At 38.4% G+C, this 21,762-nt stretch overlaps 1 protein-coding gene across 19 annotated transcripts in view; it reads left to right on the top strand.

Moving 5' to 3' along the window:
• FHIT (fragile histidine triad diadenosine triphosphatase) overlaps window positions 1-21,762 on the top strand; it is a 1,487,537-nt gene that overhangs the window by 340,354 nt on the left and 1,125,421 nt on the right. For 2 of the 19 annotated variants that reach the window (XM_045384830.2, XM_065540876.1), the window contains exon 3: window positions 20,346-20,531. The exons of the other annotated variants lie outside the window; for them this stretch is intronic. The gene's annotated coding sequence lies outside the window, so the exon portion shown is untranslated. The remainder of the gene's footprint in view (window positions 1-20,345; window positions 20,532-21,762) is intronic. 19 annotated transcript variants of the gene reach the window in all.

Genomic DNA, 21,762 nt, shown 5'->3' with positions numbered 1-21,762 from the left:
AGCGATTCTCCTGCCTCAGCCTCTTGAGTAGCCAGGATTACAGGTGTGTGCCACCATGACCAGCTAATTTTTGTATTTTTTAGTAGAGATGGGGTTTCACCATTTTGGCCAGGCTGGTCTCAAACTCCTGACCTTAGATGATCTGACGCCTCAGCCTCCCAAAGTGCTGGGATTACAGGCATGAGCCACCGTGTCTGGCCTTACTATTTTTATCTTATACACTTTAAAAGCATATTTTAACCAACTAATAAGAAAAGACGTATATGTAAAACACAAAACAAAACAGAAGTCTAAACAGAACTGAACAACAAGGTTAAGCAGGGAAAAATAAGGGTCAGAAGAAGTCATTCTAGACAACCTAAACAAAAGTTAGTTCTGCTGTGAGCTTCTTAGATGGCCAAGGCCATCTAAGAGAAGCAAGTTACATAACTGCCATTAGCTGCAAAAGGAAGAATACCACTTTGTCAGGAGAGACAAATTTTTCCTAACTATAAGAAAAACTTTTTCTATCAATCATTTTATATATATGATGGTAAAAAAAGAAAACATAGTTGATAACGTTTGCAAATATAGTCAAATGAAATTTGCTGTACGATTATAGATCTAATTGTTTCCTAGATTCACTCTGGATAACAAACCAAGCCGTGCTATAAACTGGAACTCTGAAAAGACGTTTCTACAGGTTGCTAATGTATTATGACCTAGATAGCAGGTAGTAGATAGTCTAGATAGCCTTTCTAGTGAGCTAATTTGGTGTAGGGATAGAATGTTGAGTAAATGAAGGAATGTATTAACTGGCATTCAAGAATAGTTTCCTCTTGACCTAACCAGGAAGACCTATTTAAAAAGGAACAACAGGGACAGAAGGTAGGACCCCATCATACTGTTTTTCATGACAGTGAGTACTTGGAATTTGTTTCTTCCCAGGCATCTCTAGAATGTATTCTTTTCCTACCTCTAGATCAGCTTTAACACCCTACCTTTCTGTCTCGATGCCAACTGCCCCTCTCTTTTTTCTAGGTAGTAGTTTCTAGCATTTATTAACCGCAGATTCTGGATTATTCTTTCTTACCAGAAGTCAATGTGATACTTGCTAAATACCATTGTCCCTATGAGTACTAACATGAAAGGGTGCTTTTACAACTCTTGATCTCTTAGCCTTCTGATGATAATGACATATTAATTATGGAAAAGCCAAGAATATTGCAGGCAAAAATAATGGTTTTTCAAGTTCTTCTCATGAATATTGGATCACTTTCTTATTAGCATAGGCGCCTTGCCAAGATTTTTCAATGCTTATAATTTGGATGGCAAGCATCCTGGGAAGGGATCATATTTGCTTGTGTGCTCTGCTTGGCAATTGGCCTATTTTTAGCAATTCATGGTATTAACCCCCAAATAAGATAATCAAATTTGTCAAATAAACCCCAGATAATTGAGTCTTACGGATTCAATGTTACATAAGGATATGATTTGAAAATAACTTAGTATTAAGGCAAAGATGGGTTTTATTTAAGTTTATTCATTTCTGCAACAGATATTTATTGAGCACTTAATATGTGCCAAGCAATGGTTTAGGAAAGACAAATAAGCCGTTGCTCTCATTGAGCTTTTATTTTATCTGAGAGAGAGGGGAAATAAATATGGGAGCCAATTAATGAACATGGTAAGTCAGGCATTGAGAATATTCCTAAGACTGTAAAACATATAAACATGTCAGAGGTTATTGGTGTAAAGGACAATTAGGGGAGGCGTCTGGAGGAGGCACTATTTGAGCTGAGAGTTAAATGTCAAGCAAGAGCCCACCATACAAAGTATTTTGGGAAAAGTATTCCAGGTAGAGAAAATAACAAACATAAAAGACTTGTTTGCCATAATAAACTCGTGATGTATCAGAGAGAGGAAAAAAGGCCAAAGTGACTGGGGTGGGGAGGTTGATAATTGGTGAGGAGGTAGAAGTGGGCAACAGTCAATTTTGAAGGGTTTCATAGACCTTGGCTGGGAGACTGGAATTTCTCATAAGGGTAACTGGTAAAAAATGAAGTGTTTTAGGCCAAGACATGACATGATCTGATTTATATTTTAAAATACTTATTATTGCTCATAAGTCTGTCATAGAAACTCTGTTATAAGATTTTCAGTGGCTAATAGATCACTTTTTGTATGCAGAAGGGTTTATTTACTATAATTTGGGCTTTTAATAAAAGTAATTTATTAAAGATATATTTTTAAACTTAATGTTTTTGTTATTGATACATAATAATTATACATATTTATAGGCTCATGTGATACCTTACTACATGCGTACAATGTGCAATGATCAAATCAAGGTAATTAGGATATCCAGCACCTTGAACATTTATCATTTCTTTGTGTTAGGAACATTTCAAATTCTCTCTTCCAGCTATTTTGAAATATATAACAAATTATTGTTAACTATAATCAGCCTGCTGGGCTATCAACCACTAGAACTTCTTCCTTCTATCTAGCTGTCTTTTTATATCTATTAACCAACCTCTCTTCACCCCTCTTGCCACCCTTTCCAGGCTCTAGTAGCACCCATCAACTTTCTACCTGCATGAGATCCACACTTTTAAGCTTCCGCATAGGAGTGAGAGAATGTAATATTCATCTTTCATTCTTATTTTTCTTCCTTTTTTTTTTTTTTTTTTTTTGAGAAAGGGACTCGGTCTGTCACCTAGGCTGGAGTAAAGTTAAAATGGCACAGACATGGCTCTCTGCAGCCTCTTCTGGGCTCAAGCAATCCTCCCACTTTGGTCTTCCAAGTAGCTAGGACCATAGGCATGGAGTACCACATCCAGTTAATTTTTTCATAGAGATAGGATCTCGCCATATTACCCAGGCTGGGCTCAAACTCCTGGGCTCAAATAATCCTTCCTCAGCCTCCCAAAGTGCTGGGATTCCAGATGTGAGCCACTGAGCCCAGCCAATATTTGTCATTCTGTGCTTGTCTTATTTAACATAAAAATAATGACCTCCAGTTCCATGTTGCTGCAAATAGGATTTTATTATTTTTTAAAATACATTTTAGGTTTAATTGTATAAAATAAGCTGAATAGTATTTCATTGTGTATATATACCACATTTCCTTTATCTTTTCCTCCATAGGTGATGGACACTTAGGTTGATTCCATATCTTGGCTATTATGAATAGTGCTGCAGTAAACATGGGTATGCAGGTATCTCTTCAATATCCTGATTTCCTTTCTTTCAGATATATACCCAGCAGTGGGATTGCTGGTCACACTGTAGATCTGTTTTTAGTTTTTTTGAAGAACCTCCATACCGTTTTCCGTAATGGTATAGATTAGTATAAATTAGTAATTCTGTACTAATTTATATTCCCACTAGCAGTATACTAGCATTCCTCTTTTACTGCATTCTCTCCAGCATCTGTTATTGTTTGTCTTTTTCATAGTGGCCATTATAATTGTTGTGAGATGGTATCTCATTGTGGTTTTGATTTGCATTGCCCTGAGGATTACTGATGTTGAGCATTTTTTCATATGCCTTTTGTCCATTTGTATGTCTCCTTTTGAGAAATGTCTATTCAGGTCTTTTGCCCAGTTTTAAACTGGATTATTAGTACTTTTGCTGTTGAGTTGAGTTCCTTATATATTCTGTATTAACCCCTTGTCAAATGGATAGTTTGCAAATATCTTCTCCCATTCCGTGGGCTGTCTCTTCATTCTGTTGATTGTCTCCTTTGCTATACAGATGCTTTTTAGCTTGATATAATCCCATGTGTCTATTTTAACCTTTGTTGCCTTTACATTTGAGGTGTTATCCAAAAAAATCTTTGCCCAGACCAATGCCCAGAAGCATTTCCCCAAGGTTTTCCTCCTAGTTTTATAGTTTGAGGCCTTACATTTAATTATTTAGCCCATTTTGATTTGATTCTTATATATGTGAGAGACACAGATCTAGTTTCATTTTTTCTGCATATGGATATCCAGTTTTCCCAGCATCATTTATGAATAGACTGTCCTTTCCACACTCAATGTTTTTGGCATTTTGTCAAACATCAGTTTGCTATAATTAAAGGATTTATTTCTGGCTTATCTATTCTGTTCCGTTGGTCTATGTGTTTGTTTTTACTCCAGTAACATGATGATTTAGCTATTATCACTTTCTTGTATATGTTAAAGTCAGATAATGTGCTACCGCTAGCTTTGTTCTTTTTGCTAGGGATTGCTTTGGCTATTTGGGGTCTTTGGTGGTTCCACATAAATTTTAGGATTTTTTCTAATCCTATGAAGAATGATATTGGTATTTTGAAAAGATTTGCATCAAATCTGTAAATTGTTTTTGGTAGCATTGTAATTTTAACAATGTTAGTTCTTCCAATTCATGAACATGGGATATCTTTCCTTTTCTTGTAACCAAATCTGCAATTTCTTTTATCAGTGTCCTGTCATTTAACTGTAGAGATCTTTCACTTCCTTGGTTAGATTTATTCCTAGGTATTTTATTTTTTCTTTCTGTAACTATTGTAAGTGAGATTGCTTTCTTGCTTTATTTTTTCATTAGTTCATTGTTGGTGTATAGAAATGGTACTGATTTCTGTATGTTAATTTGTATCCTGCAACTTTACTGATTTTGTTTTATCATTCTAAGAATGTTTTGATAGAGCTTATATGGGTTTCTGTGTGTAAGATTATGTCATCTGCAAACAGGGACAGTTTGACTACTTCCTTTTCATTTCGAATGCCCTTTATTTCTCTCTTGCCTAATTGCTTTGGCTAGGACTTCCAGTGTTATGTTGAATAACAGTGGTGAGAGTGGGCATCATGGTCTTGTTCTAGTTCTTAGAAGAAAAGCTTTTAGCTTTTCCCTGTTTCATAAAATATTAGCTATGGATTTGTCATATATGGCCTTCACTATGTTGAGGTGCACTTATTCTATACTTAGTTTGTTCAGGGTTTTTATCAGGAAGGGATGTTGAATTTTCTTTTCTTTTTCTGCGTCTATTGAGATGATCATACGGTGTTTGTCTTTAATTTTGTTAATGTGAAGTATCACATTTATTGATTAGCATATGTTGAACAGTCCTTGCATCTCTGGGATAAATCCCACTTGATCATGGTGAATGTTCTTTTTAATGTGATGCTGGATTCAATTTGCTAGTATTTTGTTTCTTTTTTTTTTTTGAGATGGAGTCTCGCTCTGTCGCCCAGGCTAGAGTGCAGTGGCCGGATCTCAGCTCACTGCAAGCTCCGCCTCCCGGGTTCATGCCATTCTCCTGCCTCAGCCTCCCGAGTAGCTGGGACTACAGGCGCCCGCCACCTCGCCCGGCTAGTTTTTTGTATTTTTTAGTAGAGAGGGGGTTTCACCGTGTTAGCCAGGATGGTATCAATCTCCTGACCTTGTGATCCGCTCGTCTCGGCCTCCCAAAGTGCTGGGATTACAGGCTTGAGCCACCGCGCCCGGCCAATTTGCTAGTATTTTGTTGAGGATGTTTGCACTGATGTTCATCAGGGATTTTGGCCTTTTTTTGTTGTGTCCTTATCTGGTTTTGGTATCAGGGTAATAATGGTCTTATAGAATGAGCTTGAAAGAATTCCCTTCTCTTTTATTTTCTAAAAGAGTTTGAGAAGGATGGGCATTAGTTCTTCTTTAAATGTTTGGTAGAATTCAGTAGTGAAGCTATCAGGTCCTGGGCTTTTCTTTGATAGAACATTTTTTTAAATTATTGATTCAACTTGTTGCTTGTAATTGGTGTGTTTAGGTTTTCTATGTCTTCTAGGTGCAGTCTTGTTAGGTTGTTGTATGTGTCTAGGAATTTGTTTCTATTTGGTTTTCCAATTTGTGGGCATTTAGTTGTTTGCACCAGTCTCTAATGATCATTTGTATATCTGGGTTATCAGTTGTAAGGTCTCTCTTTTTGTTTCTAATTTTATTTATTTGGGACTTTTTTTTCTTGGTTAATTTAGCTCATGGTTTGTTAATTTTGTTATCTTTTCAAAAAAAGCTTTAAAAATTTTTTTGTAAGTTTTAGTCTCAATTTCATTTATTTCTCCTCTGATCTTTATTATTTCTTTCTTTGTACTAATTTTGGGTTTGGTTTGTTCTTGTTTTAATTTTTCTTCTTGCACTGTTACATTATTTGTTTAAAATCTTTCTACTCTTTTGATGTAAGTGTTTGTTGTTATAAACTTCTAGCGCTGTTTTTGCTGTATCTCATAGGTTTTGATATGCTGTGCTTCCATTTTCATAAATTTTTAAATTTTCTTCTTAATTTTTTTATTGATTCTTTGGTCATACAGGAGCATGTTGTATTTATACAGCTTCCAAAAGTCCCTCTTGTTATTGATTTCTAGTTTTATTCCATTGTGTTCAGAAAAGATACTTGATATGATTTCATTTCTTTTAAATTTGTTGAAACTTATTTTGTGGCCTTTGTGATCTGTCCTTGAGGATGTTCCATGTGCTGATGAAAATAATACATATTCTGCCACTGTCAGGTAAAATGTTCTGTAAATGTCTGTTAGGTCCATTTGAGCTAAAATGCAGTATAAATTCAATGTTTCATTGTTGATTTTCTGTCTAGATGGCCTATCCAGTGATGAGAGTGGGGTGTGGCGGTCCCCAACTATTATGGCATTGGGGTCTATCTCTCCCTTTAGATTGAATACTATTTGATTTATATATCAATGTGTTCCAGTGGTGGATGCATATATAACTGTTGTAGCTTCTTGCTGAATTGATTCCTTTATCATTATATGATGATCCTCTTTGTCTCTTTTTACAGTTTTTTCACTTAAAGTCTGTTTTATCTGATATAAGTAAAGCTACTCTGGCTCACTTTTCATTTTTATTTGCATGGAATATCTTTTTCTATTCCTTCACTCTTAGTCTATATGTATCCTTAGTAGTGAAGTGAATTTCTTATAGAAAGCATATAGTTGGATGATGTTTTTGTTTTGTTTTGTTTCGTTTTAAATCAATTAAGTCAGTGTATGTCTTTAAGTGGTGAATTTATTCTGTTAACATTCAAGGTTATTATTGGTAAGTCATGATTTTCTTCTGTCATTTTGTTAACTATTATCGATAAGTCATGCCTTGTTTCTGTCATTTTGTTAACTATTTTCTGGTTATTTTGTATATCCTATGTTCTTTTCTTCTCGTATTATTTATCATTGTGGTTTAGTGATTTTCTGTAGTGATAAGTTTTGCTTCTTTTTCTTTTTTTTCTCTGTATCTGCTCTACCAGTGAGTTTTGTTGTTGTTGTTGTTGTTGTTTGTTTGTTTTTGAGATGAGTTTTGCTATTGTTGCCCAGGCTGGAGTGCAGTGATGCAATCTCAGCTCACCGCAACCTCCACCCTGGGCACACGTGATTCTTCTGCCTTAGCCTCCTGAGTAGCTGGGATTACAGGCATGCGCCACCACACCCAGCTAATTTTGTATGTTTAGTAGAGACAGGATTTCTCCATGTTGGTCAGGCTGGTCTTGAACTCCTGACCTTAGGTGATCTGCCTGCCTTGGACTCCCAAAGTGCTGGGATTATAGGCGTGAGCCACCACGCTCAGGCTCTACCAGTCAGTTTTATACTTTTGTGTGTTTTCATAGTAGTAACAATCATTTTTTGCTTCCAGATGCAGGACTCCCTTTAGAATTTCTTGTAAAACTGGTCTAGTAGTGATGAATTCCCTGTTTTTGCTTCTCTGATAAAAATTTTATTTCTTCCTCATTTCTAAAGATATATTTGCTGGATATAGTATCCTTGACTGACAATTTTTTTTTCCTTCAGTACTTTGAATGTAGCTTTCTGTTCTTTCCTGGTCTATAAGGTTCTGCTGAGAAGTCTTCTGTTAGTCTAATGGGAATTCCCTTAAATGCACTATGACACATTTCTCTTGTTGTTTTTAGAATTCTTGCTTTGTCTTTGACTTTGACAATTGAACTATAATGTGCATCAGGCCTTGAATCTATTTGGGAACATTTGAGTCTCCTGGATCTGTATATACACATCTCTATCCAGACTTGTGAAATTTTTAGCTATTAGATAATTAAATTAGGTTTTACATTTTTTTACACATCTTTTCCTCCTGGAACTGCCATAATACAAAAATGTGTTCACTTAATGGTGTCCTATAAGTCTTGAAGTCTTTTTTAAAAACTCTTTTTCTTTCTTATTTCTTTTTTTCTCTCTAAGTAAGTAATTTTAGATAACCTATTTTTAGATTCAGAAATTATTTTCTGTACTTAAGTCTGTTCTTGAAGCTCCCTATTGTATTTTTTATTTTACTAATTGAATTATCTTTTTTATAATATCTATCTCTTTGTTGAATTTCTCATTTATATAATAAATTCTTTTTCTGGTTTTACTGAATTGTCTATCTATATTTTCTTGTATCTTGTTGAGTTTCTTAAGAGTACTAGTTTGAATTCCTTTTCTGGCAATTCATTGATTTCCTTGTCATTAGAGTCTGTTACTAGGGAGTTATTTTGTTCCTTTGGCATTGACATATTTCTTTGCTTTTTCATATTTATTGTGTTTCTACATCAATGTCTATGTGTTTGGTGGAAAATTACCTCTTCCAGACTTTCTAGAGTGGCTTTTGCAGAGAAAGACTTTCACATTTAGTTGGATCTTAGTGTGCTAATTAGGAAAGGTGTAGTGACTTTGTTTCCAGGTAGGTTCAGTGGTGTAGTATCTATGCAGTTTCTTTAGCTGCATTTGGTGTCAACAGTAACTGTGGATGCCTGAATGACTTAGGCTATAGAAGTGTATGGTAGTGGCAGTGAAAGCATAGGTTGTTAATGTCCTCAGTGGCAAGAGCTTTTGGGGTCCTCCTATTCTCATTTTCCTCATAATGGGGATAATTAACCAAGAGGATTCCTCTTACATGGCCTACAAGCAGTTCCATTGCTTTGAGTTCCAGGGGCTGGTACTTGAAGTGGCTATGGCGTCAGGGTCCTAATATCAGAGTTTCACAAACCTATTGTGGCTCTTGGGTCTTGGGGTACAGGTTCACTCTCTGTAGCTGGGTCAAATGTAGGTTTCCCACAGAGCCAAAGTCTATGACTCTTAGGCACCCCCTACCAGCTTTAGTTCAGTGGGTCATGTTATAGCTGTGATTCTACCCCTGGGGAAGAGGATAGAGCCCTGGCTCAACTCTGGGAAAGAAGGAGAGTTTTAGGGGTTTGAGCACGGCATGCATGGTACAGTTATAATTTGGGAGCCTAAGCCAATAGGGTTCAGTGACAGCTTGGGTCCCTGAGAATGAAGCACTGTATAGTGGTAAATTTAGACCTTGGAATGGTGGGGCACAGCTGTATCCCAGACTCCATGTGGCCAGGCGCAGTGGCAGCAAGTACCTCAGAATGGCTGAGCATGGCTATTGTTTGGGCCCCGGAGGGCAGGGAGTAGCACAGTGATGAGTCTAATCCCCAGGGAACAGCATGTCTTAGCAGTTCAGACTCTAGTGGACTAGTCCAGCTTCAGGAAAGCAAGGTACTCGATTGTCTAGTAGGGTAGACTGTCTTAGGTCATATTCTACTCTGTTTCCTTGGGACATGAGATACTACATCATCTCAGCCCTGGGATGCACAGTTGTTTAACTTGACCACGGCAATGATTCCCCAAGGGGCAATGTGACACTTCAGCTCAGGCATGACTGTTCTGTGTGGCCCAGGCACCGTTTACCTGGGACACAGGGTTCTACCAAAGCACTATTTCCTTGGGAGATACTGTGCCATTTCAGCTCAGACCCCTAGAAGCAGTGTATAGTTGCAGCTGAGAGAAGCAGATGGAGCTGTTCTGCCAAAGAGCTGTTTCCCCGGGAGGGAGAGAATGTATCGCTTCAGCTCTAGCACAAGAGGGCAGGTGAAGGGATAGGGAGAGCAGTTTTCACTGTTTGGCTCCATGGGGAAAGGCATTAACAGTTGCTGGCATCTTGCCTGTGGCCCCCAGGTAGGGGTGGTTGGGAGGTGGATTGGCCTTACGGAGGCAGGGGCATCAAGGCTGCTCACCCTCAAGAGAAAATCACACTCCACCAGTAATTCCAGTTCTAAGATGATATAGCACAGTTGCCATGTGGGCTACAGGAAATAGAGCACAGTGTTAGTTCCTTGTCTGAGGTGAGTGCAGCTGTGTGGCCTCTAGGCAGCTCCCTCAGCTGGACTTAGTGCCAGTGAAGACTACAGGGGACTCTAGTAGTGAGAATTGTAGGTGTCCAAGGTGTTGGTGGAGGCTACTGGGATCCTCTTGCTTACCTTTTTTCCACAGGGAAAGTTTGCTCTGGGTTTCTGGATCATCTCAGCTGTGGGTAGGGTGGTAGAGTTGTGATGTGTCCTTCCATTCTCTTTGTGGCTGTCCTGAGTTTCTGTGCTCACCAGGGTTTCTGTTACGCCTTTGATGTACTCTGGCACTCTCCTTCAGTTATGTACATTAAAATGTAGTTGTTTATTCATTGTTTTGGCTGTCTCTGTGGAAGGGATGAGTGCTAGGGTTTCTAGTGAGCCATCTTGCTGATGCTGCTCCCCTAAACTTAAGTTTGAAAAGCATTTAGAGCAACTCAGATTATCTTGTGCAATTTATGAATTTATGAATGCCATAAAAGAATAACGTCTACTTAAATACACTTCTGTATTTACTTGTTAAATGTATTCATCAATATTTTAAAATAACTTTACACATTTAACAATTTTACTTTCTTTGTAAACACTTCAAATACTTGGCAGTACAAGCTCACAACCTTAACAAGCAAAACCTTTCTAAGCTTTGAAGCCATGTTTTGAATCAAATATACTAGACTCACAAAGAATAACTTCAGTTATCTTAAACATCTCAGTACTACTTAAAAACATGAAATTCTGTTAAACTTTTTAACCTAAAATTAGAAGTCAATAATCTAATTGCAGGGGCAATCTGTCAGAGTCTTAAATATGATAAATTATCTTAAACATCACAAATACTTGATACAAAATACTCAGATTGTTCCATTACCTAAACTCAACCAAAAAGTATGAATATAATGGATTTCAGTGACCATACACTCTTACCTGTCTCAGGGTTGAAAAATCCCTTTCTTACTAAAGGAACAGTGATAACATCTCAGGTGGTTTAAGGTTAGGTTCCTGATAACCTGAGGTTATTTATCACTGTAAAGTTATAAAGTCAAAAATTTATGTTCATAATATGGTCACTTCTTCAGCCTTTATTTTATTAAATTATTTTTAATTTCTAATGACAGCCCTACAATGTAGGTATTACCATTAGCCTTGTCTATATAGATGAGGGGATGACTCAGAGAGGTTCAATAATATGTCTTAGGTTACAGAACTTATAAGTAGATGAATATCTATTCATTTACACACACACACACACGAATAAGTTTTCCTTAGCTAAAAATTGGCACCCTGAAATTTTTCATGCTTACTTAGAATGGGAGCTCTCTTCTCAATTCTGTGTCTGCTACTTACTACCTGCATAACTTTTGGCCATTTGCGTAACTTCCCTAAGTCTCAGTTGCCTCACCTATAAAGTAGAGATAATGATCATAATCTTCTATGTAGGATTGTTATGAAAATCACATGAAAAAATATATGTAAACTCTTAAGACTATGCCTGGCATCTGTAAGAGCTCAAAAATGATCATTTTACCATTATTATCCATTGTACTGCCTACAAATTTTCACTTGAATAACTATAGACTTCTTAAACTTAACCTAAATTTGATAACTTTCATGATATGTGAAAAATGGGAGAGGCCCATTAAATCAAAGGTCCCTGCATGCTGAACAAGCACAATGAACCAGTTAGCACTGTGGTAGAGGGCAGAAAAGGATTGAGGATAAGGCTTGTCTGTGGGTTGGATTTGACAGACCTAACATGGTATTTAAGGGGTATGTTGACGGGCAGCCATTCAAATAAGTGGTTAACTTGGGAAGTGGGAGTAGGATAGTCATTCACACATTGTAACAGGGTGGCCCAAGAGGTGGGTAGAATTCTAAGGTGGGGAATTCAGTATCTACACATGGTACAGAAAAATGAATGTTGGACAAGTAGTAAGCATCAGAAAAGGTTTGCAAGGTAGTCAGACCTATGTCTTTGGATGGGTTCTAGTGTGTAGGTGGGAGGAAGAACAAAGAAGCCAACAAGGGCCAGAGTTTATTCCTAGAGGGATTTGGGTCCTCGGAACGTGACCAGCGGTACCAGGTTGAAGCCCAGGTATGAAAAGAACATTGCTGAGCATCTACTGTTGCCTGATATGTGCTCCCATTTAAAAAATATTCTCTATATTATCTCATTTCTCTCTCATAGACTCACAATGTAAATCTTATTGTATTTATTTTATAGGTGACAAAAGACATGATTAAGTAAACATTTCCAAGGTCACACATCCAGTAAGTGGTCAAACCAAATCAAACACAGACCTTCCTATTTCAGAGGTCGTGATCTTTCCATGACAGCACCCTGCCTCAAAGGTGACTTGGTGTTGAGTTTAGAGCATTGACCTAGCTAGTCTTTAATCTCTCCTGCCATATGGCATGATTAGTCCTTAGAGGAGGATAGGTTGAGACTGCAGATGGGAAGTAGGTGTAGGATTGCAACTCTTGGGAGAGGAGGCCCCTAGAAGCTGGGAGAGGGTGGAGCCTAATCAGCAAGAGTGAGAGATGCATAGTCTCCTTCTTCTGTCCCTGTCCTGGTTACATGCCCTAAACAGCACTCTAGTTCTTCATTAGAAGTGGAAAGGAGAAAAAGTTAAGTTAATGACTACATATGACAACGATTCTTAACCTCTTAATGTGATGAAAGATGTGAGGTTTTCTAGAAAAATGTACACAGACCAGTAGTTACACCATTCCACATTCAATTTCAGAGGGTTCCCAGAGCTCTTGAAATTAATGAAGGATTTGGTCACTAGCCCAAGAGACTTTTTAGACCAAGAAAATCTTCAGACCATGGATGCACACAGACCTTTTAGAACTGTTTTCTTTGAGGAGTGCTGGCATGATTGCAAGCCGATGCTGCTGCTGCTGCTGATGGCAGCAAACATGTATTTAGAGTTTAATAAATACCAGCCTTTATTTTATTAAATTATTTTTAATTTCTAACGACAGCCCTACAATGTAGGTATTACCATTAGCCTTGTCTATACAGATGAGGGAATGACTCAGAGAGGTTCAATAACATGCCTTAGGTTACAGAACTCATAAGTAGGGGTGTGCTCAATACAGCTCTATAATTTCATAACTTAAAAAACAAGAGGTTTTGATCTGGTGTAGTTGGGGAGAGTGGACAATTTTTAACATGTACTATATAAGTAGTGATATTTTATTTTTATTATAGACACTTGCTTAGGGGTGACAAATTTCACCTACCACATTTTAAAATGCCATAGTGGGAAGCCCTGCTGTTTAGCTTGCTGTTGCGCTTTCTATACACCGAAGTTTATCTGAATATTGTAAAGGGCTTTGCTGTTGAAACATACTCTGAAATGGGAGGCACATATTAGCTGGGTTATATTTCTTTCCATTAGCAAATTGTAAGATTACTACTTAGAATTTTAAACAGTGCTTGTTCCTTCAAAGGACTTTATAGCTATCAGCCAATTAAGCTTTCCCAGTCTCCTGTGGAGTCAGTCAGTATGAATTTCCCATCCTGTAGGCCACTGTTTAGTACCCTGGATATACCAGGACCATAAGATAGAGGCAGCTTGGATGGTTTGTCGGTTTGTGTACTTCTGAACAGTCTTCATGCAGAGAGAATTTGGTCACTTCTAAACCCATCTTAGAAGAAGGGCAGCCCTTTGTTGGGGGATCACACAAAGCAACAAAGGAACCTGTTGAAGGAAACAAGGCTGCACAGCAAATCCACAGCTCCTTGGGACAGCTTAGAGTGCTTACTTTTATAAGACTGCTACTAAATATTTTCCTGACATGACAAAACAACTTGCCCAACTTTACTTGTGTGTCTTTGGAGAGAGCCACAGGTGGTTATCAGAAAAAGCACTCAATAGTTTCAAATCTTTCTTCCTCCCAGTAAAATCATCTGGAGGGAAAAATTGTATCCTTTTGCTTTCATCCACTTTGGTTCTGCTTTGCAGGTTTCTTTATGAAGCTTCTGGTAGTGTGATATCTCTCTCTCCCTCTTTCTCTCTCTCCCCTCTCTCTCTCTCTCCCTCTCTGCCTGACTTGTTCCCCTCCTCCAAAAACAAAAACAGACAAAAAACCCAAGTTGGTTGGCATACTACCCTACAAGTTTTTTCATCAGTCAGAGACCTTGAAGCTCAAATCTAAGAACACAAGAGTTATAGGCATGTTCCTGGAGTGTCCGGTGCACAGGAAAGTAAATAATACATAATCTTTGTTTTTTGAAGGGGGAACAATTTAAGCATCTTTGCCTATGAACTCAAAGACAAAACTCTTCCAGACTTTTGTGAGTTGTTGCCAGTCCTTGGTTATGTTACTACCCTATAATTCAGTGTTTCCTGAAAGGAGTTAAGCAATTTTAAGGCCATTATAAATTTTATTATTATTTCCTGGGATGTATTACTTGGATTCTCAGCGTGATCATTAAATTTGTATTCTCTTTGAATCATTCTGAGTGAGGATTTGTCTCAAAAAAATGATCATTATTCTTTGTTATATTTTCAAAAGGAAAATTGGTGTTATGGGCTAATGACTGAGGAAAATGAATTTAGAGAATAATGTGGGATTATTTTTGAGGCATAATTTTCGTTCAAAAACCAGGAAGCAAAACTGACCAACTTATAAAAATGCAGAGAGTAATGTGTTTTTGCTCCTTGAGAATTTTTCTGGGTAGAAGAATTAAAGAGAAGAAAAGGAGAAGGAAAGAAGGGCAGGGAGCCAAAGGGGGAAAGATATCCCACTAGATGTGAAATATCTAATTGCCCTTTCCCCAAAGGGCCTCACAGAAAGTATGTATTTATTGGAACCAAAATGAAGTGATAGTACACTGAATTACAGGATTATAGACCCCTGAGCTGGACAACTCATGTTAGATTAACATTCTGCTACAAGTTTTTAGTATGTGTGAAGTTGTTTGCCTACAAATGTTTTTTGCAACAAGTGCTCATGAGATATTGAAAGAAATGAAAGCATTTCCTCATAGCATGGAATTTCTACCACAAACAAAAGAAAGCAGGCTTTTGGCAAACTGAAGTCCCATTCAGGAGTGTGTCACACTTAGGGACACATAGCAGGCAAAACATGCAGTTCCTTTTGGTATGATGTTGTAAATTGTATTCACCTGTTTATATCACAGAGGTTTCTTTTTATCATTTGAACTCCATTTGTATTTTCCTCAGTATATTCATTTTAAAAATATAATAGGAGCTGGGCACAGTGGCTCACACCTGTAATTTCAATCCTTTGGGAGACTGAGGCAGGAGGATCGTTTGAGCCCAGAAGTTCAAGATCAGACTGGGCAACAAAGCAAGACCTTGTCTCTACAAAAATAAATAAATAAACAAACAAATTTTAAAAATGAAAAATCTGGGTATGATGGTGTGTGCCTATAGTTCTAGCTACTCAGGAGGCTGAGGTGGGAGGACCACTTGAGCCTGGGAGGTCAAGGCTTCAGTGAGCCATGATTGTGCTATTGCACTCTAGCTTGAGTGACAGAGCAAGACTCCATTTCAGAAAAAAATAAACAAATACAGTCAGACATTTAGCATCCTGACTTACACATTAAATATGTTACCATTCCTGGACCCCTTCCTTATTTATATAGAGTCCTTTAAAAACAGGCTGGAACTTGAAAAGTATCATTATGTACCTAATAAACTTACTATTTTAAAAAATGATCATATTTAGTGCTGAAAAAGTTGTGGTGACAGTGTTATGTTATTAGACTTCTGGTAGCACTATGGATTGGCGAGTTTCTTTTGCTGAGCAGTTTGATAGTAGAGAGCCTGATTAGGAGAGATAATCATCTGAGACAGGAGTTCTTGGAGACTTTTCCTACGGTAGTCATGTAACAGAAGCAGAACAGAATATTCATTAGTGTGCCATCATAAAGCACTCTGTAGTTTCACTGTGAAGGCAATGTTAAAATATGCAAAACAGGTTCTAATGTAACTTATTATAATGGTTCTGATACAATGAGAAAAAGGAAGACACAAAATGGCAGGCATGCAAGAATTGCAGATATGCAAGAATGAGCTGCCCTATGGATAAGGACAGAAAGGCAAGAACCACAAATGGAAACAGTTTTACATGGGATTCCTTTTCCTCCTAAAAATCATGCTCTCGATGCTGCTGTTGTGCCATCTTTTAAAAAAATTTAATTAAGAGTAAGCTAATGAATGTAGACATCAATGAGGAAATGCTCCAATGGGTCCATGTTGACAATGTCTGGGGCATCAGCAGGAGAATAGGCTAAGTGACTATTTCCCAAGCAGTTCTCTTGGGGTACACTCATTTACCATGGTCCATGGTCTTACCCGTGGGGGAATCTCTCTTCAAGATGGAATCACATTACCCAAGTTTGTGAGACCTGGTAGCCCAGAAGGCCCCTTTGTGATTTTATAACCAGCGTTGGCCCACTGCACAGACTCTTGGGACTGTTGCATTCCATGCACTAAGCAGGTCTGAGGTCCATGGGAAGCCAGAGCATCAGATAGTTGCCTGTTTAGCAAGAGAAGAGAACAAAAGGAATTGAGTGATGCTATGTTTTCATTTGACACAACATACGACATGACTGTCAGACTACAGATAGCTTCATGCTGCTCAGTTCTCATGATAAGGACAGATAGCCTTGCCTGTGGAACTGAAACTCCAAGGCCTTAGCTACCTTCCACCTCCTGCATCTCTCTCCACAGTAGGGGTGCCATGTCCCTACATTAGAATACTTGAAGGTCATTAACTAAAGTCTTCCTTTCCCTAGACAGTGCTTAAATGGCCACTGCCAACATCTCTTTGTAGCTTTTCTTTGTATATTTTTCTACAACTGACCACTTTTTCTACCCATAAACATGTTAATATTCTCTGTCAGTTGAAAGTCAAGTCCTGCTGATCTGTTTTCTTTTTCCTTGTGTGTTTAAATACCTCTATATTGATCCATTATGCATATAACAGAGCAATATTAGTTTCCTCATTTCTGAGTTCTATGGGCATGCACTTTACTCTTGCTCATACATGCTGAAAATAGTAGGTGACAGAATTGAGGAGCAAGGTGAATTTATATGTCAGACCAAGAAGGAAAATGGAAGCGAAGGTAAGTCAACAGATTGTGTTGTGCACTATGGTGGATTATTTCTAGGTACCCACAATATTTATTGCAAGTCTTTATAAGGAAAAATTAAAAATCAAATAAAAGTATCTTAATTTGTTCTTTTGTCAGAATCCACACTAAATGGTAAAGCAAGGTATTGAGGGCCCCTTGGGAACCAAGAAAAAGAGCTCAAGAACAGACATCCCTCTTCGTTGGTGTCAGACATGAGTATTTGAAGTCATATCAACTCCTATAAAGGCAGAAGTTGGATGAGACAACTTGCAGTGATGGTGGCTGTTGCTTAAACTCTGGCTCCCTATTATTTATCTTGGCACTTCTGGGGTGGCTCTGGAGTCTAGAAAGCATGTATTCTTTCTAGTGAACGATGGTTCACTAGATCTTTGTAAGAGTGGTCCCTTGGGCCTTAGAAACATATTTGGCCACTAGATGGCTTCGTGGCAAAAGTTGTTTGAATTAGAGTTAGACACCAAATCCAAGCATGCCCCACCTCTCACCCCAAGGTCTCACTTTCTGAAATTTGGAATTCAAAGATAGGCAGTCATTCCTTGCATGTGGCTAGAACTATGACAGGTAAACCTGAGATCTGTGGACAACCATATTTCCCTATGAAAACTGAGAAGCAGGGAAAGAAGAGGGCTGTATTCCCTGAGTTCCTGCCCACCTTTTGGTTCCTGGCACCGGGGGGAACTGGCTGCATCTTTGCCTCTGAGTCCTTGAGACACTCTTGGACCATTCTAATGATGCCCCTTCAATTTTAACCTACCCTGGTTTGGTTTCTGTTACTTAGAACTGAAGAGACTTACTAATATATTCTGTACTTCAAGCCAATAACACATGAATAATTGCCCTCAAAAATTAGAATTGATCTTCCACAGGGGGTTAGGAGATTTGGGTGAAATAGGTATTATCTTCAAATTAAGTGTGTTAGGGGTATTTCAAAATCTTCATTAAATTTTCAAAATCCTTCCTGTTGTGTTGCCAGAATATTTCCTTAGATAAGAGACCAATCTGAGGTCGGTTCCTTGGGATTTGGTTAAGCTGGGAAATCCCTTCAAAATGACAGAAGCCAGGCTGTACTACAGTGTTAAAAGGCCAAAGACTGAAACATTCTAAAATGTAGATACTTAAGTTTCTCAGAAGCCTCCTCTTCCATTCCCCTGCTATCCCACTCTGCTCCTCAAATCCATGAATATTCAAAGGTATTTGAAGCCAAAATGGGCCTTTGAGTTGTTACTTGATATTTTCATGCATGTCCTGAGATTACAGCCTGGAGCTTCGCTTTGAGAATAATAGACAGAAACAGCTATTTGATTGTGTCTTTAGACTCCTAAATTCTATTTGCAAATCAATTTCAAAGAAGCTTGATTTGAGAAAGTAACAGGGGAGTTAATGTTGCTATGAAACAGTTTAGCTAAAATGTGTCACCATATCCTCATTGAAGACCATTTGCTACTCATTCAGAAACAACATGTTACAAAGAGAGTAAATTGTCAAGGAATCCCACTCATGAATTGATTGGAAAAGATAATGTATTCCTAGATAAAAAAGGAGCTCTGATTGTATGAGAAAGGGCTTCTTGAGACTTTCCGATTCTTATTGGTTGTTTCAAGGTGTGGAATTTAATAAGGCACGAACAACTAGGAAGAGAATAGGGAGTGACAGGCATAGAGCAGTAAGTGTAATATACAGCAAGAGCGGGGAATCTATCAAGCGGGAACACTTTCTTGGTAGAGAGAGAAAGCATTGCCCTGTAAAATGGGATAGCTTTGAAGGAATTCCAAGTCTTTGTTTTTGGACATTCAACTGTAGACGAGGGTTTCACAGAACTCATGTTAGGTTTACAGGTTATGAAATACTGTTTTCCAAATGGAAATATATGGCTTGCAATCTCAAAGAAAAAGAAAACGGAGGGAAAGGAATGCTTCTGGCCAAGGCATCAATAATCCTGTTATTCTGAGATCTGTAATGATCACCCACAGGCAGTAGCTCATTCTGCTGCCTTTCCAACTTTCTTATGTTTTTATTTAAAAACCTTCAGATATGTCATAACAGGCTATGTCTTGGTGAGCATACAGGTTTGTCATTGGGAAAGGTCATGTAAGACATGACTTATAAGCTACTTCTACTGTTCTCTGCATTTCTCCACCTTTGGGAATCTCTGTTTTAGTTAGGAGAGACTTAAGTTATGCCACAATAACAAATGAGTCCCCAGATCACCGTGGCCTATCACAAAGAAAGGTTTAGTTCTTGCTAATGGAACACGCTCAACAAAAGTTGTCAGGGGGCTCTGCTTATTATAGTCATTCAGAGAGACCCAGGCTGAGGGAGCCACTAACATCCTATAGTTAACCCAGAGCATGTGAACTTTCTGGGGGAGAAAGATTGGAGAATTAAACATAGTTTTTTCTTTGACTTAAGAAATGAAACATGTTACTTTTTCTCATGCCCCACTAAGTAGAGCTAGTCACATGATCCTGCCCACTCATAAAAGGCTGAGATGTGCAGGAGTCTCTATGCTCAGGCCAAAGGAGAACTGGATGAACCTAGTGGTATCTGTAATATTATCTGCCATACTTAAACCTTCTTAAGACTTTGTTCCTGCATAAAGGCTGCCCTGATCAATTCAGCTCACAGCCATAACATCTTCTTTTGAAGATCTGTTAACACTTGTGTGTACTATTCATTTGGCCCTTAGCCTTCACTGTCTTTGATATGTAAATGTCTACTTATGCATATATGTGAATATGAATACATATTTGCATCTTTGTGATGTCTCCTATATTTGCTTATGAGTACCTTGAAAACAGACAAGCTATATTTTTTGCATTACCCATAGTGCCTTGCATATTCAGTTAGTGTGTAATAAATGTAGTTTATGGGTAAAGCTTGTGTTCAAAGGGCAGGAAATAGATAATAAGCATATTTGCTAATTTTATTTAATTTATTCCACAAATGCATAGCAGCTTCCTTATGGGAGTGGGTGTTCATAACAAATTAATTAAGAGTCCTCACAATCTTCCTCTGGTCATTAAAAGGACTATTGTAGGCTCATGTTGCTGAGGGTCATGGACACTTTGTGATCTAATACCTTCAATTTCCTGGCTTCTGCTCATGTAGGAGGAAAAGAAAAGGAGGCAAACTGAAGAGAAGGGACCCAATAGTTGTGGCAAATAATTTCAACAATGAATGGGGAAAGAAAAGAGGAAAAATCACAGGAACCCAGTTACTCATCAAGCATGGGAAGGGAGACTGCAATAATGGATGACTTGGTGCTTGTGATGAAAGAATCTTACAGCCTGAGTGGTAAGATAATTATATCTCCTGATAATTATGAGAGACAGAACTAAATATATAAAGTAGCTTGTCTCATCTGTAGGCTTGCCCATAGGCAAAGCTGGAAAAACCCTCTGGGTTAGTTAGTTACCTATTGCTGCATAACAAATTATGCCAAAACTCAACTGCTTAAAACTGCAGTAAACATTTACTGTCTCATGTTATTTTGGTGAGTTAGGAATTTGGGACAGGCTTAGTGGGGTGGTTCTGGCTCTACAGTCATCTGAAGACTTGACTGGGACTGTAAGATCCACTTCTAAGGTACTGCGTGCCTGGCAGCTTGATGGAGAGCATTGGAGGGAGGCCTCAGTTCCTCCCCATGGGGGCCTCTCCCTTGGCTGCTTGAGTAACTTCATAGTATAGTGACTGGCTTCCTCCAGAGACAGCCATTCAAGATAGAGAACAGGGTGAAAGCTTTAAGGACTCATGGCTCTTCTGACCTAGCCACAGAAGTCATACATTTCTGCACATCTCATTGCTTACACCGATCAGCCCTCTTGCACATGGAAAATGACTTCACAAGTGTGAATACCAAGAGGCAAAACTTTAGGGGCTGGGTACCACATCCTCTACATTTTTGTAGAAGGAGACTCAGATTAAAAATAAATCTCAAGTACATTCCTTCCAGAGATTGAAGAGAAGAAGTTGTAGAAAGAGGAACCCTCAGTCTATTTGTGGCAGGAGTTTGGAGCCTTTGGGAACAGATGACAGGCACCTCTGATTCAGGGCCTCCATCTGAGCAGACTTCTTCTTTCCTGCTTGTTGAATGCTTCTCCGAGTCACTTCTTAGTTGCTGCTAGAACAGGAGAATTTTGACAATTTTTAAAAAATCTACAATTGTGTGTGAAAGAAATCTGATCTCCCTTTAAGTATATCCTATCCATGGAAAACTTAACTGTCCGGTCTACATACTATACTTCTCTGAGTAGCAGTAGAGCTGCTTAAGAAGAAATAGATGTTTCTCAAGTGTTATCCCCGAAAAGATGTGCCCTCTCTTTGCTTCAGCCTTGTCACAGCCCTCCCTTTTAGGGAAAAATGAGAATAAGCATGCCTGTCTCACAGGGAGTCATGAGCCTTAAGTAGCATAACAGATACGAAATGCCTAGCACAGGGCCCAAGATAGAGCTGGGGCCTAGTACAAACTGGGTCCTGTCTCCATAGAGAGTCTCTTGGTATAGAATCTCTTCATACTCAGAGGAAT

The sequence above is a fragment of the Macaca fascicularis genome, chromosome 2 (genome assembly GCF_037993035.2).
Source record: "Macaca fascicularis isolate 582-1 chromosome 2, T2T-MFA8v1.1".
Taxonomy (NCBI): Eukaryota; Metazoa; Chordata; class Mammalia; order Primates; family Cercopithecidae; genus Macaca; species Macaca fascicularis.
The sequence above is the reverse complement of the archived record's forward strand: the minus strand, read 5'-3'. Positions and strand labels throughout refer to the sequence as shown.